Raw genomic sequence first — 17546 nt, 5'->3', positions numbered from 1 at the left:
ATCCATAGCGACCCTGTACAGGGTTTCCGAAGGTATAAATCTTTACGGGAGTAGAAAGCCTCATCTTTCTCCCATGAAACAGCTGGTAGTTTTGAACTGCTGACCTTACAGCTCGCACTCCGATTTGTAACCACTACGCTACCAGAGCTGGTAACATAGTGAGATATAAACTAGGAAAATTGGAATTTATCAAAAATGAAATGGAGTGCATAAACATTGATATCCCATATATTAGTGAGCTGAAATGTACTGGCATTGGCCATTTTGTATCTGACAATTATAAGGTTTATCTATGCCTGGAATGACAAATTGAGGAGGAATGGTGTTACATCTAAAAAAATATATCAAGATCTATCTTGAAGTACAACACTGTGATAGGAAAATATCCATATGCTAACAAGGAAAACAATTTAATACCACTATATACAAATTTATACACCAAACACAAAAGACAGTGATGATGAAATTGAAAAATTCTACCAAATTCTTTAGTCAAAGTTGATCAAACATGCAATAAAGATGTGTTGATAATTACTGGTGATTGAAATGCAAAGGTTGGAAACAAAGAGGAAGGATCAGTAGTTGGAAAATACAGCATTAGTGATAGAAATGATGCTGGAGACCACATGAGAGAATTTTGCATATCAATGAATACTTCATAGCAAATAACATTTTTAAACAACATAAAAGACATGGCCCTCACCAGATGGAATACTCAGAAATCAAATTGACTATATCTGTAGAGAGAGATAGTAGAAAAGCCAAAACAAGTCAGTGGCAGACTGTGGAACAGACCATCATTTGCCTATATGCAAGTTCAGGCTGAAGCCAAAGAATATTGAAACAAGTCTACGAGAGCCAAAATATGACCTTGAACATATTCTACCTGAATTTATAGATCATTTGAAAAACAGAAGTGATGCATTAGACTAAAGACTGAAGATTAAAGGAGTTCTGGGATGACATCACGTACATCATACAGAAAGAAATAAGAATTTCTTAAGCTGAGGGAACTGAAGAAAAAATTCAAGCCTCAACTTTTGTTGTTGAAGAATTCTTTTGACAAATGATTGAATGCTGCAGAAAGCATCAAAAGAACATGGAGGGAATACACAGAGTCACTGTACTAAAAGGAAATGGTTAATGTTCAACCATTTCAAGAGGTAGCATATGATCAAGAGCCAATGATACTGAAGGAAGAAGTCCAAGGCAATGTGGAAATCATTGGACAATATCCTTGGTATCCCGTGCAAGTAGTTTTACTAAAGGTATTATAGAAACGGTTATAAGCATACATTAACAGAAAATTTCCATGGATTGAAGCTGGATTCAGAGGGGAACATGGAATGAGGGATATCATTGCTGACATCAGATTGAAAGCAGCTAATACTAGAAAAATATTTACCTGTGCATTATTGACTACAAAAAGACCTTCAATTATGTGGATCATGACAAGCTATGGACAGCATTGCGATGTATGGGTATGCCAGGACATTTAATTGTGCTCATGAAGAACCTGTGCATTGACCAACAGGCAGTTGTTCAAACAGAACATGGTAACACTGAATGGTTAAAATAGTGTGTGAAAGGGATGTATTCTTTCACCATACTTATTCGATCTCTATGCTGAGCAAATAATCCAAGAAACTGGGTTGTATGAAGAAAAATATGGCATCAGGATTGGAGCAAGGCTCATTAACATCCTGCAATATGCAGATGATACAATCTTGCTTGCTGAAAGTGAAGAGGACTTAAAATACTTACTGATGAAGATAGAAGACCATTGCCTTTGGTATGGATTGCATCTCAATATAAAGAAAACAGAAATCCTCACCACTGGATCAATAAACAACATTCTTATCAACGGAGAAAAGATTGAAGTTGTCAAGGACTTCATTCTTTTTGGATCAACTATCAACACTCATGGAAGCAATAGCCAAGGAATCAAATGATGTATTGTATTAGGCAAATTGGCTGTACAAGAGCTGTTTTAAGTGTTGAAGAGCAAAGATGTCAGGCTGAAGTCTAAGGTGTGCCTGAACCAAGCCATGGTGTTTTCACTAACCTCATATGCATGTGAAAACTGGACAGTGATTAAGAAGACCATCGAAGAATTGATGCATTTGAGTTATGGCATTGGAGGAGAATATTTAAAGTGCCATCAGCTGCCGAAAGAACAAACAGATCTGTGTTGGAAGAAATGCAGCCAGAGTGCTCCTTGGAGGCTAGGATGGACAGACTTCATCTCTCATACTTCAGACATATTGTCAGGAGAGACCGGTAACTGGAGAGTGATATCATGTTTGGTAAGGTGAAGAGTCAGAGAAAATAGGAAGTCTCCCAATAAGATGGATTGGCAAAGTGGTAGTATTTATGGTCTCAAGCATGACAACGATTGTGAAGTTAGCCCAGGATCCGACAGTGTTTTGTTCTGTTGTTCATAGTGTTGCTGTGAGTCATTACCGATGCAATGGCAGCTAACAACAACAACAAAGTGGTAAAAGATTAAAATGGATATCAGAAGAGAGTCTGAAATTTGCTGTCCAGGGTTGAGATGCTAAATCAAATGGAAGAAATGAGGAAGTAAAAAAAGCTGAATAGAAAATTCAAAATTTATCTTAAGACAAAATAAAACAATTAAAGAATTGCACAAAGACCTGGATTTAGAAAACCAAAAAGGAACAACATGCTCAGCAATTCTCAATCTGAGTGAAGTGAAGAAATACTTCATGCATCGACTTGAAGTATTGATGGATCTAATAGGCAAAATACTGAATGATGCAGAAAACATTCAAAAGAAGATGGAGGACCCCTTGCACGCCTAGGCTTTCTCTCTCTTCTCTCCAGCTCTCGGGTACCTCCACGAGGGCCAGCATCGGCCAGTCATCCCTGCGCAATTTGCCCCTTGTTGGCAATGAATAAAGGGGGTCTGAGGAAACACGGGACACCATCACGCACTGGCAGTTGTTGTTGTCAGGTGCCATCGAGTCGGAACCGACTCATAGCGAACCCATGCACAGCAGAACGAAACAGTGTCTGATCCTGGGCCAACCTCACTACTGCTGCCACACTTGAGTCCATCAATGATGCCACCTAGCCATTCCATCTCGTTAGGGGTCTTCCTCTTTTTCTCTGACCCTCTGGCAGTTGTTGCCTTTAAATCCCCAGTCTCGGGAGCTCCAGGTACAGTGGATCCGGCTCTGACACCGATCCAGCACGACAGGCTCAGAGAAGTGCTCAGAGCCTCAAACTGCAGCACAAAGCAGGATCTGGAATCGAAGTTCACTCTCTGTTCCGGCTGTTCCGAACTCAGATCCGCAGTCTCAGCCTTTGGAAAAGTGATTCCAGCATCTGAGAGCCAAAATGTTTGCCCACTAGTTTCAAGAGGAGATGTCTAGCTCCTACACAACCACCACCATCATCACAGGGCCCTCCATATAATCCTGCAGAATGGAGGAGTCAAGTTGGAGAAGACTCTCCTACACTTGGAGGAAGACATCCTCCCTGAAATGAAAGATGATATGTTTGACCCCAGCTACCAAGATAAGGAGGGCCCGAGAACCCAGACTGTGTATGTCTGGATAAACATCATCCTTCTGTTTTTGCTTCATGTGGGAACCCTGTATGGGATCACACTGGTTCCCTCCTGCCAGTTCTACATCTGGCTCTGGGGTTTTCCTACTATTTGATAAGTGTTTTGGCCATAACAGCAAGCGTTCATTGCCTGTGGAGTCACCGAACTTACAAACCAACAAGATGGCCTTCTAGAGTGATGTTTTTGAATGGGCCCGAGACCACCGTGTCCATCACAAATGTTCTGAAACAGATGCTGATCCTCACAATTCCCAATGTGGCTTTTTCTTCTCTCATGTGTGTTGGCTGCTGTCAAAGAGCAGGGCAGTTTGCTGGACTTGTCTGACTTAAAAGCTGAGAAGTTGGTGATGTTCCAGAGGAAATACTACAAGTCTGTGGTCCTGCTGATGTGCTTCATCCTGCCCACTTTTGTGCCATGGTATTTCGGGGGTGAACCTCTTGACATAGCTTGTATGTTGCCAGTTTCCTATGTTGTGCCATTGTGCTCAATGCCACCTGGTTGGTAAATAGTGATGCTCCCTCTAGTGAATATCCTGGTGTCACTGGAGGTGTAGGTGAGGATTCCACAACTACCATAATAGTTTTCCCTGTGATTACTCCACCAGTGAGTACCATTGGCACATCAACTTCACCACCTTCTTCATCGACTGCATGGCTGCTCTTGCTTTGGCTTATGACCTGAAGAAAGTGTCCAAGGCTACCATCCTGGCCAGGATTAAAAGAGCTGAAGATGGAAGTTACAAAAGAGGCTCCTAAGTTTTGTTTTACAAAACCCAACGGAGCAGAGATTTAATGTTCTGTTCATTAGCTACTGAATAATGCTAACAGGATGCTAAAAATGATGACATTAAACCAATCAGTACAGTATTCTTTTAAAAATGCAAAAGTTTGAAAGCCTATAACTCTGCCTTATGATGCTAAACTGATATTTTAATTTTGTCTCTTGGATTTTCTTTCTATTCTAGCTCCATTGTCCTTCCCTTTGCTTTGTTCCTATCACCTTCCTTTTTCTTCCCTATCTTTGCCTATCAGACAAGCAGCTGGTCAGTCTTTGGTGGGTGTCCAATTTCCAAAGCCTAGACAACCTTTCTATAGTATAATACTCATGGCCTTTGCCTTAGCTCTCTTTCCATGAGCTCTCAGGGTAGATGGTCAAACTAGAAATACAGCAAAAATTTCTGGAAAGACCCCTATTGATTATCTTTAGATCAGGGTTTTGCTAGTTGAAATGGAAAAATATTTGGCACAAGGCATTTCTAAGAGGCCAATCCTCAGGGAAGGGAGGTAGCATGCATAATGTGATCAATAATTAAGGGTGAGGGGTTGGTAGGAAACAAAGCCAAAGGAAGCTTCTGCCATGCTCAACTCAACAACTGCCTGTCTAGTGAGGACAGCAGGCCCCACTGCACAGCATGTTTCCTTTCTCTCCTGAGGAGGGAATGGCCACGGCGTTTGGCAATGCTCAAACACAAAAGCAAGCTTCAAAGTTTCCATATGGTTTTAGCCTAGGGATGAAGAAGAAGGATTTAATTTGTAGCAAAATTGGACTCTGTTGGGGAAGGAATTTTTTTTTTCCCTTGCATAATAGAGATTTCTTACTTCTGTAATAAGAAATCTTGATGCTGAATGCCTCCAGAATTTGTGAGTCTATCATCTTATGGAATCATCAAATTTCTTTCATCTTTCTGTACTGCCATCATCAGTATATTGGTGAGCTGCCCCTCACAGTTTCAATATGGCTGCAGCCTTTCCAGACATCCCCAAAAGGAAGGGTTTGATGAAGTGGAGTTTGGTCAAATATATACATAATATGCTTTGCTTGGAACACTAATAAAATAATTCAAGAGTGTTGCTTGAGGGAGTTGTCTAATTCCCCTTTCACTGCTAGACAGGAGATGGAAGACTTGAGGGGGAGAGTATATTGGCCGTTCCTAAGAGAAAATGTTACAAAGGAAGGCCTCTAAGAACACATTGCCAGGGAATTGAGAAGACTAATGTGTTTGTTATTGGGTGTCCAGATTTATAAATTGGTTATATAAACAAGTTTAGTTCATTAAGTTGATCTCTCCAGTTGTGGTGGTTGTTAGGTGCCATCAAGTCGTTATCGACCCATAGCGACCTTATGCACAGCAGAATGAAACGCTGCCTGATCCTGGGCCAACTTCACTATTGTTGCCACTCTTGAGTCCATTGATGCTGTCACTTGGCCAATCCATCTCATTGGAGGTCTTCCTCTTATTCTCTAACCCTCCACCTTAACAAACATAATATCATTCTCCAGTGACTGGTCCCTCCTGACAATATGTCCTCTAAGGAGCACCCTGGCTGCACTTCTTCCAAAATGTATCTATTGGTTCTTTTGGCAGCCCATGGCACTTTCAATATTCTCCTCTAACACCATCACTCAAAAGCATCAATTCTTCTATGATCTTCCTTCTTCATTGTCCAGCTTTTGCATGCATATGAGGTTATTGAAAATACCATGGCTTGGGTCAGGCGCACCTTAGTCCTCAAGCTGACATACTTGCTCTTCAACACTTTAAAAAGGTCTTGTGCAGCAGATTTGCCTAATGCAATACATTGTCTGATCTCTTGACTGCTGCTTCCTAGAGTGTTGATAGCTGATCCAGGAAGAATGAAGTCCTTGACAACTTCAATCTTTTCTCCATTGATAAGTGTCGGGGACCGGCCTAGACATTGGGGTTCGGTTCACGAGGAGAGGATACCTGACGGCGATTGCAACATATCAAGAATACACAGAAAGAGACAAAGAGAGAGACAAAGAGGCACCCCAAAGCCAGGGTGGATACATCACTGGTGGGCAGGCCTGGGAGTACAGGCATCGTGGCCTCTGCAGGCAGCAACTCACTGCCCTGCAATCTTTACCGCATGCCTTCCAGCCCATAATGCACTGCAATCTTTACTCCATGCCTCCCAACCAGTAATGCACTGCCATCTTTACTCCATGCCTGCCAACCAGCAATGCACACCTGAGGAGGCCCGGGCCTCTGCTTTATTCAGGGGAGGAGCTTCACACCAAGCTGGGAGGGACTTAGGCAAGGTACAGCTAACATCAGTACTTTTCCAGACATTCAGGTAACTTTACATAGTACTTCCCTGGTTCGAATCCCAGGCCAGCAACTTGGATTCTCAGGCCCAATTAACATATCTATAGCCCCTGAGCTTAGTTGGGGGAAGGTGAGAGATAAAGACAAAAGCTTGGGCGGAGTCCTGCTGCTTTGGCTTCCTGAGCCAGGTCTGCAGGAGGACTCCAGAAGCCCAGGTGAATGGGCTGCACCTGGAAAAGGATTAGGGAGGATGGGTTCTTTGTCTATAGAACAAAGAGCTGTGAAGTAGCTAAGACATTTTTAGTTAATCCTTTGGAGAAAGGCTTAACCTTGCAACCTTTAGTCTTGGCTTTAGGAAAATACCACATTTATCTGTGGATTTTCAAAGGCTCCAGTGTATTAATTTAATATATATACGTGAATATTAATATGAAAGCAATTTGCCAATAACTGCCAGTGGCCTCATTTGTTACACTCGGCCCTAGAGGGCCTCGAACCTCTGACCAGTCTTACACGGTCTGCAACAGATAAGAATGTTGTTTATTGGCCCAGTGGTGAGGATTTTTTTCTCTCCAGAGTTGGATTAAAAACTCCTCCCCAGTGTTGCCCCCTTTTACTCATTTCTTGCTCTGTTCACATTTAAAGTATAGCGCTGTCTGAGGGATGTGGCAAGAATCCCTTGGATTTTTGGTTGCTGGCATTTCCTTTCCTGTTCCTTTCCTCTCTCCCTGATGCCCACAGGCAGTAATAGCTCTCGCTGTCCAAGCAGCTCTCTCTCCTGTACACAGAAATGCTCAGGATCATTGAACCCACTGGTTTTTTTTTCTATAAAGTAGCTAGCTGCTGCTGTCATTTGGCCTCCAGAGTGTCTGTCCCTTACACCTCTGTGTTCACCTGCCACACTGATAACTCAAGGCAAGGCTGGCAAAACCTACTAGAAACATCCCTGGTTCAGAGGAGCTCTCTCAAGAGGTAAAGCCAAGCCAAATACTTGAGTGTGCCAGACAGGCAGTCCCAGAGGAAAAGAGGGTTTGTTTTCAGTCTCCTGTGCCTGTATGAGAGTGAGAGAGCATACTAGAAGCCCCCTGCTTGCTCATAAACCTGCCTAATCTAACCTGACTCATTGCTCCTAACTGACAGTGCAGTGCTTGTAGTAGTAGTAGGGAATCTAGTCCTTACTGGGATACTAAAGAAGCAAAGGCGAGTTCCAAAGTGACTAACTTTGAAAGGAGACCCCATTCTCTTGAAGCAGGGTGTACTGCAAAGCTTTCCTGGAGCTTGAGATCTGCGGTATCATGGAACTTGCTAAACAGACTCTGTTAAGCAAACCAGCATTCTTAACAACACCGCCTAGGGCAGACAATAGCATAGGAGTCTGAGACAAACCAACCATTACTGCTTTGATAACTTTGGAACACTCCTGTCCCTGTATCTCAGTAGTAAATGTACTCTATTAAGATTGCAATCATAAAACATCAACTTCTCTGCCTCCTGTTGAGCCTCAATGGTGGAAGAGAAGACAGACTTTCTTCCCATGTAAATGAATGAATAGAGGCCATCAGGATTAACCTGCACCACAGGCATCCTGTTCTCTTGAGCTGCTCATCTGAGTAGGAATAAACTGGATAGAAGATGACAGTAGACCTATGTGTACCTACCTCTTGGAAAACCCTGTTGGGTGATTTTAATTTACAGGTTATTAGATTCTTTCTTTATAATGTAAGAACAAAAAAAACAACTTTTACTTCTAATTGTGATCTGATCCATAACATGACCCTGCACACAACGCTGGCCTGATTTCCTCAGGTTGAGCGCCCCTGTATATATGGGGGTGTGTCTGCTAAGCAAGAAATGCTATTTTCAAGATGCCAAAAACTTGATTCAAATGACACGTTAATGATCCAGAAACTCCTCTCTGATCAAGAAACTGAATTTCTAACAGTCCTTGCTTTGAAGATGTGCTGACAACCTATTTGGGTGCCTTACATCTTTTCTAATCAGTATTGCATATGGGCCCGCCCTCTGCTCCTCTCTCTTGCTCCCTGGGTGGAGGTCCTTTGCACCTGAAAACCTTCAGAAGTGGTTGGCAGAAAAAGAGGCCTGCCTAGAGAATTTTCAGTACAGCTGTTTGCAGGATTTCCTTCTGGGTTTCATTCTGGAATCTTCTTAGTTTTATTGAGTGCCCATATTTGATGGAGGATGGAAGTAATTTGGATGTATTTGATTTATAATTTTTTAGATTAAAAGAAGGTTGTAGCATTTTATATGGAAACTTTCTCCTTGGTTTGTTAGTATCCTGAGTGCACTCTCTTTAAGTGTAACTAGAATGGTCAGCTTGAGAGGTTGAAGAAAGCAATGTGGCAATGTTATGGTGGTGGTTAAAGCCAGGACGGACCTCTCCTACCACTGTGCCACTGACTTACTATATGTCCCTGGGCAAGTCACTTAACTACAATGTGCCTCAGTTTTCTTCTGTTAAAATGGGGATAATAATACTGACCTACCTCAAAAGGCAGTTTTGAGGAATGAGTAATGCTTTTTAGAAGGCATTTGGGATCTTTTAGCAGAGGAATTCTCTTAAGTCCTGAGTATTTTTATGGCAACAGTACCCACCTTGTACTTAATATGCTATAGACTGAATGGCACCATTAATCTCTATGGTCTCCAAACAATTGAATGATGAGTCCATTGGATAAGTGGTGGATGACTAACTAGACAAAGGTTGAGAGTGCATAAACTCGTTGTCATGGAAACATACACAGGATACCTTTCCCTTCACTGGATGGAAATTTTTCCCTTTTTATGTGGGATAGTAGTTATTTGTGACCTAGGAATAATTTTGGAATAATTTCTATTAATATCAACTCTGAAGCTAATTATACTGATCTGAGATTGTGTTGTGTATAATAAAAGTGAAGTGAATCTGAAAAAAAAAAAAAAGAAGAAGAAGAAGATGGGGGTAATGCGGAGAGTCACTATACCAGAAAGAAATGGTTGATGTCCAATTATTTGAAAAGGTAGCATATGATCAAGAATCAATGATACTGCAGGAAGAAGTCCAAGGCTCATTGAAGGCATTAGCAAAGAACAAGGCTCTGGGATTGATGGAATACACATGGAAATTTTTCAACAAACTGATGCAGCAATGGAGGCACTCACTCATCTATGCTAAGAAATTTGGAAGACAACTATCTGGCCTACTGACTAGATGAGTTCTATATTTGTGCCCATTCCAAAGAGAGATGACCTATTGAATGTGGAAATCATTGGACAATATCACTTATAACATATGCAAGCAAAATTTTGCTAAAGATATTACAGAAACGGCTGCAAACATACATTGCCAGAGAGCTTCCAGATGTTTTAGATGGGTTCAGAAGAGGACATGTGATGAGGGATATCAGTGCTGACATCACCTGGATCTTGTCTGAAAGCAAAGAATACCACAAAGATGTTTACCTAGGCTCTATTAACTATGAAAATGCTTTTGATTGTGTGGATCATGACAAACTATGGACAGCATTATAGAAAATGAGTATTACAGATCACTTATTTGTGCTCTTTAGGAATCTGCACATAGAAAAAGAGGCAGTTGTTTGAAGAGAACAAGAGAATGGTTTAAAATCTGGAAACGTGTGCATTAGGGTTGTATTCTTCCACCACACTTATTTAATCTGTATGCTGAGCATAAAATCTGAGAAGATTGTTTATATGAACTAACACATGGCATCAGAATAGGAGGAAGATTCGTTAACAACCTGTGATATGCAGATGATACAACTTTGCTTGCTGAAAGCAAAAAGGGCTTAAAATAATTACTAATGAAGATGAAACACCACAGCCTTCAGTCTGGGTTGCACCTCAATGTAAAGAAAACAAAAAACTGCACCACTGGACCAATAAACAACATCTGTGTAAGTGAAGAAAAGATTGAAGTTGTTAAAGACTTCATTTTTCTTAGTTAGATCAAACTTCAGCACTCAGAGAAGCAGCAGTCAAGAAATCAAATGTTGTATTACATTATGCAAATCTGCTGCACAAGACCTCTTAAAAGTGCTGAAGAACAAAGATGTTAGTTTGAGAACTAAGGAATACTTGACCCAAACCATGGTATTTTCAATAACCTCATATGCATGTGCTGCATTTGAGTTAGGCTGTTTGAAGAGAATATTGAAAGTACCATGGAGAGCCAACAGAGTAACTAAACTGGGTTGGAAGAAGTACAGCCAGAATGCTCACTGGGAACCAGGATGACCAGACTTCGTCTCTCATAATTTGGATATATTTTTAGGAAGGACCAGTCCCTGAAGAAGGATATTATGTTTGGTAAAATGGAGGGGCAGAGAAAAAGAGGAAGACCCCCAATGAGATGGATTGGCACTGTGGCAGCAGCAGTGGGCACACATGTAGCAACCATTGTAAAGTTGGCTCAGGACCAGGCATTGTTTCTTTCTGTTGTGGATTGGTCTCTGTGAGACAGTACTGACTTGATGGCACCAAACAGCATGGAGAAACTGCTGAATGTGAACCAACAACTCTATGGTGCAAACTTACTTTGCGGCCCTATGCTTTATACCACATCACCAAACCAGGACTACTATATGTGGTGTTGGTGGTGGCGATTATGTGTTGTGGAGTCAGATCTAACTCATAGCGACCCTGTATAGAGTTTCCCAGCTGTAAATCTTTATGTGAGCAGAAAACCTCTTCTTTCTTCCACAGAACCACTGGTGGGTTCAAATTGTTGAATGTAATATTAGTAGCCCAATTCATAACCACTATACTACAAGAGCTCCTTTGTAGAATATATATGGAATATATGGATTCCTGGTGTGGTGTTGTAGGATCAGTACTGGACTGTGAACCACAAGGTGGTCAGTTAAAACTCATCAGCTGCTCCTTGGAAGCCCTATACTTGGTTGCTATGAGTCAGAACCAACTTGAAGGCACTTAACAATGACAACAACATATATACTCTATATACGTAATATCTATAGATAAACAGACACTATACAAACAACAACATACATCTTAGAACACTTAGAGAATCAAAGAAATGGACACACTGTGATGCAAGAACATACTATATTTATGGGATTCAAGATCAAGAAAGTATCCAATTGATCTTTGTTTTCAGTTCAGCACTTCCCCGACAAATATTTTCTGAACTTCAAATCAGTATCCATATCTGATACCAGACAGTACAACCCACACTGTAGATTATTTATTTTTTCTATTGGTGATATCCGTGGTCTTTGTAATGCAAGGTACTCAAAGAAAATGTCCATTAGCGTGCATATAAGGGCCACACTAAATTTGTATAATTATGTATATTTAAAAATTTTAGTCTTCACAAATTATATGCAGGTCCAATCTTAAAATGTGAATCTGTTGATGGTGGTGATTTAGATTTCATTTTGTTGTTTGTGTGTATGTGATATTAATTATTTTTGTCTCAAGCAAAAAGAACAGTACATGCTATAAAAACCCAAAGCGTATTTCTTTAAATAAATATTGAATGGCTTAACTAATGTCATTACATTAACCACCTTTTAAATGACTACAGAATCTGAAGAACATATGCTAGCTTTCTTAGTTTTAAACACTAATTTAACTTTTCTGGTCACTTACTTATTGTTCATTCTAATTATTATTACTGACTTCACTGACAATCAAGGGTTAAATTATATTTATCTATCTATCTTAATTCATTATAAGCAAAACTACACATTTTCTTGTTTTGTCTACTTCTATGCTTTAAAAAATAAAACTTTGATCTTTATCTGTGTGTGTTACATTTGCATAGACAGTGATGTATTGATTCATAGGTAAAACCTTTTCTACTTTGTTAACTTTTCAAATATATGCTAAGATTACTGGATGATTTGAATTTTTAGTCTAATTTTAAATGAATTTGGGATTATAGCATGATCTGTACAATAAAGCATATTTAAGAATTTTTCTAAGGACCTATAGGTTTTCTGTGTATACAGGTATATACATAAAATGCATGAACAGCCTCACAAACACACACACCAAGATAATTCTAGTACGAAGAGGCATCAGCAATGTTCATCATGAAATTTTTTTGTGTATGTATGTGTGCATGACCTGTATTATCAATACAGCTTCCCAAAAGAATTAACTGAAACCAGACATTGTTTCCTGCTTTTAAAGTTTTCTTCTTATTAGGTATTCAAAGAGAGTAGTTGTCAAGGGTCCCGCTGCAAGTTTGCCCAATGTATTGTTTCCACATGTGTTACATTTATTGCTCATTGTTGACTTAGAGGCAAGAGAGTACCCAGTTGTCAGACTTTTTAGTGAAAAGCAGCTTTCTTCAGTTTTACTATGAGTACAGGAGGAAAACCTTCTCACTCAAAAATCCTAGCAAGGTTAAATCATACTCACTTTACTTTATCATTAGAGATTGTTTCCACTTACACATCTTAATATTTCAAAACTGTATCTTGGGAATGATCTTAGAGCATGTTCTTTATCTTCATTTCATACTAAAATGTGTAGACTTCATCCTTGAATGCTTTCATAGGCAACAAATTATACCAATATACAAGAGCAATATCTCTTAACTTATCAAAACCATTTTACTTCTTAATTCATTACTTCTAGTATTTGTACCTGTTAAATTCAAACATAAGTATAGGTTTGTAATGAGACAATACCACCATTCACCTGTCAGTTTGTCACACTGTGGTGGCTTGTGAGTTTCTGTGATTCTGAAAGCTATGCCATGGGTATTTTAAATATGAACCAGCAGGGTCACCCATGGTGGACAGGTTTCAGATGAGCTTCCAGATTAAGACAGACTAGGAAGGAGGAGAGACGAACTACTTCTGAATATTTAGTCACTGAAAATCGTATGAATGCAGAGAAACACTGTTAGAGCTAGTGCTGGAAAATAAGCCCTTCAGATTGGAAGGCATGAAAAATACAACCATGATAATGAAAATGGAGTTAAGCCCATGGGAGTAAAGCCCTCAGGACCTTCAATTGCTGATGGGGCACAACACAAAATGAAGAGAAAAAGCTGTAAACATCCATTAATAATCAGAACATGGAATGTATGAAGTATGAATTTTGAGTATTTGTGCCCATTCCAAAAAGAGATGACCCAACGGAATGTGGAAATCATTGGACAATATTTTGATATCCCATGCAAGTAAAGTTTTACTAGAGGTAATACAGAAATGGCTGAAAGCATACATTGACAGAGAACTTCCAAAGATTCAAGCCAGATTCAGAAAAGGACGTGGAATGAGGGCTAGATATCATTGCTATTGTCCGATGGATCTTGGCTGAAAGCAGAGAATATTAGAAAGATGTTTACCTGTGCTTTATTGACTATGAAAAGGCTTTCAATTTTATGGATCAATTGTGACAAGCTATGGATAACATTGCAAAGTGTAAGTATTCTGGAACACTTAATGTGCTCATGAGGAATATGTACATGAACCGAGAGGCAGTTGTTCGAACAGAACATGGGAACAAGGAATGGTTTAAAATTAAGACAGGTGTGCAACAGGGTTGTATTCTTTCACCACACTTATTCAACCTACATGCTGAATATATCTGAGAAACTGGGTTATATGAAGAAAAAACATGGCATCAGAATTGGAGGAAGACTCATTAATAACCTGCGATATGCAGATGATACAACCTTGCTTGCTGAGAGTGAAGAGGACTTAAAATACTTACTGATGAAGATCAAAGAGCACAGCCTTCAGTATGGATCACATCTCAATGTAAAGAAAACAAAATCCTCACCAATGGACCAATAAACATTCTTATCACTGGAGAAAAGATTGAAGTTACCAACAACTTCATTTTTCTTGGATCAACTGTCAACACTCATGGAAACAGCAGTGAAGAAGTCAAACAACATATTGCATTAGACAAGTCTGCTGCACAAGACCTTTTAAAAGTGTTGAAGAGCAAAGATGTCATGTTGAGAACTAAGGTGCACCTGACCCAAGCCATGGTATTTTCAATAACCTCATACACATGTGAAAATCAGACAGTGACTAAGGAAGACTGTAGAAGAATTGATGCAACTGAGTTATTATGTTGGAGGAGAATATTGAAAGTGCCACGGGCTGCCAAAAGAACAAACAGATCTTTGTTGGAAGATGCACAACCGGATTGCTCCTTGGAGGCTCCTTTGGCTATGATGGCCAAACTTCGTCTCTCATACTTTGGACACATTGTCAGGAGGGACCAGTCGCTGGAGAAGGATATCACATTTCAAAGGTGGAGGGTCAGAGAAAAAGAGGATGACCCTCAGCGAGATGGATTCACAAAGCGTCATCATCAATGGGCTCAAGTGTGGCAACAATTGTGAGGTTGGCCCAGGATCAGGCAGTGTTTCGTTCTGTTATGCATAGGGTCACTATGAGTCAGTATTGACTCGATGGCACCTAACAACAACAACAACATACTAAGCATGATGTCCTTCTCCATAAACTGGTCAATTCTGATAGTATGTCCAAAGTATGAGAGAAAATTTCTCACTATCTGGGCTTTCAAGAAGCATTCTGAGAATATTTCACCAAATAAAGTTTTTTTTTTTTTTTTTGGGGGGGGGGCCAGACCATTGTACTTTTAAAAAATTTTTCCAACACCATAACACAAATGCATCAATTCTTCTAGTTTTCCTTATCCACTGTCCAACTTGCACATGCATATGAGGCTATTGAAAAGACCGTGGCTCAAATCAGGTGCATCTTTGCCCTCAAAAGGATATCTTTGTTTGAAAACCTTAAAGAGATCTTATGCAGCAGATTTGTCTATTGCAATATATACTGCTTCTTCCATGAGTGTCATGGTACACCCAATCAATATGAAGACTTTAATGCCTTCAATCTTTTCTCCATTTATCATGGTATTATTTATTGATTCAGTGGTGAGGAGTTTTGTTTCCTTTAGACTGAGCCACAACCCATATTGAAGACTGTGGTCATTGGATTTCATTTTAAGTCCTCTTTTCTTTCAGCAAGTAAGGTTATATCATTTGCATTTTTCTAATTGTTAATGAGTCTTTCTCCAATCTTAATGAGATACTCTTTTTCATATAATCCAATTTCATGGATTATTTGATCAGCGTAGGAATTAAATAAGTATGGTGAAATAATCCAACTCTGATGCTTATCTTTCCTGACTTCAAAATATTCAGTGTGCCCTTGTTTTGCTCAAACGACTGCCTCCTGGTGTATTTATAGGTTCCTTATAAGCACAAGTAAGTATTCTACAATACACATTCTTTGCAATGCTGCCCAGAGTTTGCTATAATACACAGTCAAAAGCCCTTGTGTAATAAATAAAGCACAGTTAAACATCTTTCTGATAGTCTCTGCTTTCAGCCTAGATTCATCTGATTTCAGCAATGATATGCTTTCTTCCATGTCCTCATCTGTATTGGCTTGAACCTCTGACAGTTCTCTTCAGTGTACTGTTGCAGCCATTTTTCAATTATCTTTAGTCAGATTTTATTTGCTTGTCATATTAATAATATTTTCCAGTGATTTCTACAATCCATTGGGTCACCTCTCTTTGGAATATGCATAAATATTCATCTCTTCCAATCAGTTGTCCTGGTAGCCATCTTCCAAATTTCTTGGCATAGATAAGTGAGTGACTCCAGTGCTTCATAAATTTGTCAATAATTTCAATTTGTATTCCATCAATAATCAGAGTCTGTTTATTGTCATTGCCTTTAATGCCCATTGGACTTCTTTCTTAAGTATCATTGGCTCTTGATTATATGCTACCTCTTCAAATAGTTGAATATCAACCATTTCTTTTTGGTACAGTGACTCTGTGTATTACATTAATTTTTTTTAGTTCTTCAGTATTACAAGTTAAGGCTTGAATTTTTTCTTCAGTCTGTCAGCATGAGAAATGCTGACCATATTCTTCCCTCTTGGTTTTCTAACTCCAGGTGTTTGCACAGCTCATTGTAATACTGGATTTTTTTTGTTGTTGTTGAGTTCCCCTTTGAAATTTCTATTTAGCTCTTTTACCTCATTTCTTCCTTTGACTTTAGCCTGTCTATGCTCTAAAGCAAGTTTCAGTCTCTTATGACACCCATTTTGATCTTTCTTTCTTGTATTCCTACTTACCGATTACTTTTTCCTGTATGATGTTGTTGATGTCATACTCCAATACTTCTGATCTTTAGTCATTGTTGTCTGATGCATTAAATCTATTCTTGATGTCTCTAAATACAGGTGGGATGTGTTCAAGGTCATAGTTGAGCTCTCTGGGACTTGTTTTCATTGTCTTCCACTTAATGCTGAACTTAATGCATATAAGCAAGAATGGTTTGTCCTACAGACTGCCTCTGGCCTTGATTTGGCTGATAATATGAAACCTTCCCACTGTTTCTTTCCATAGATGTACTCAATTTGATTTCTGTATATTCCATCTGTTAAGGTTCATGTGTATAGTCATCTTTTATGTTGTTTAAAAAAGGTATTTGCAATAAAGAAATCATTGGTCTTTCAAAATAACACCATGTGATCTCTAGTAGCATTTCCATCACCCAGGACATAATTTCCCTACTGATCTTTTCTCTTTGTTTCCAACCATTGCATTTCAATCACCAGTAATTATCAATACCTCTTAATTGAATGTTTAATCAATTTCAAACTGAATAAGTTGGTAGACTCCTTCAATTTCTTCATCACTAACTTTGGTGGTTTGTGTGTAAATTTGAATAATGGTGGTATTAACTGGTTTTCCTTGTAGGCATATAGATATTTTAGTGTCACAGACAGAAATAAGCTTTAAGATAGATCTTGAAATCTTCTTTTTGATGACGAACACAACACCTCTTTAATTTGTCTCAACCATATCATTTTCAGATTCAAA

At 39.3% G+C, this 17546-nt stretch overlaps 1 pseudogene; it reads left to right on the top strand.

Moving 5' to 3' along the window:
• Positions 1 to 1483: 1483 nt before the first annotated feature.
• Positions 1484 to 4350, top strand: LOC102842485 (annotated as a pseudogene).
• Positions 4351 to 17546: the final 13196 nt, after the last annotated feature.

The sequence above is a fragment of the Chrysochloris asiatica genome, unplaced genomic scaffold (assembly GCF_000296735.1).
Source record: "Chrysochloris asiatica unplaced genomic scaffold, ChrAsi1.0 scaffold00564, whole genome shotgun sequence".
NCBI classification, from domain to species: domain Eukaryota; kingdom Metazoa; phylum Chordata; class Mammalia; order Afrosoricida; family Chrysochloridae; genus Chrysochloris; species Chrysochloris asiatica.
The sequence above is the reverse complement of the archived record's forward strand: the minus strand, read 5'-3'. Positions and strand labels throughout refer to the sequence as shown.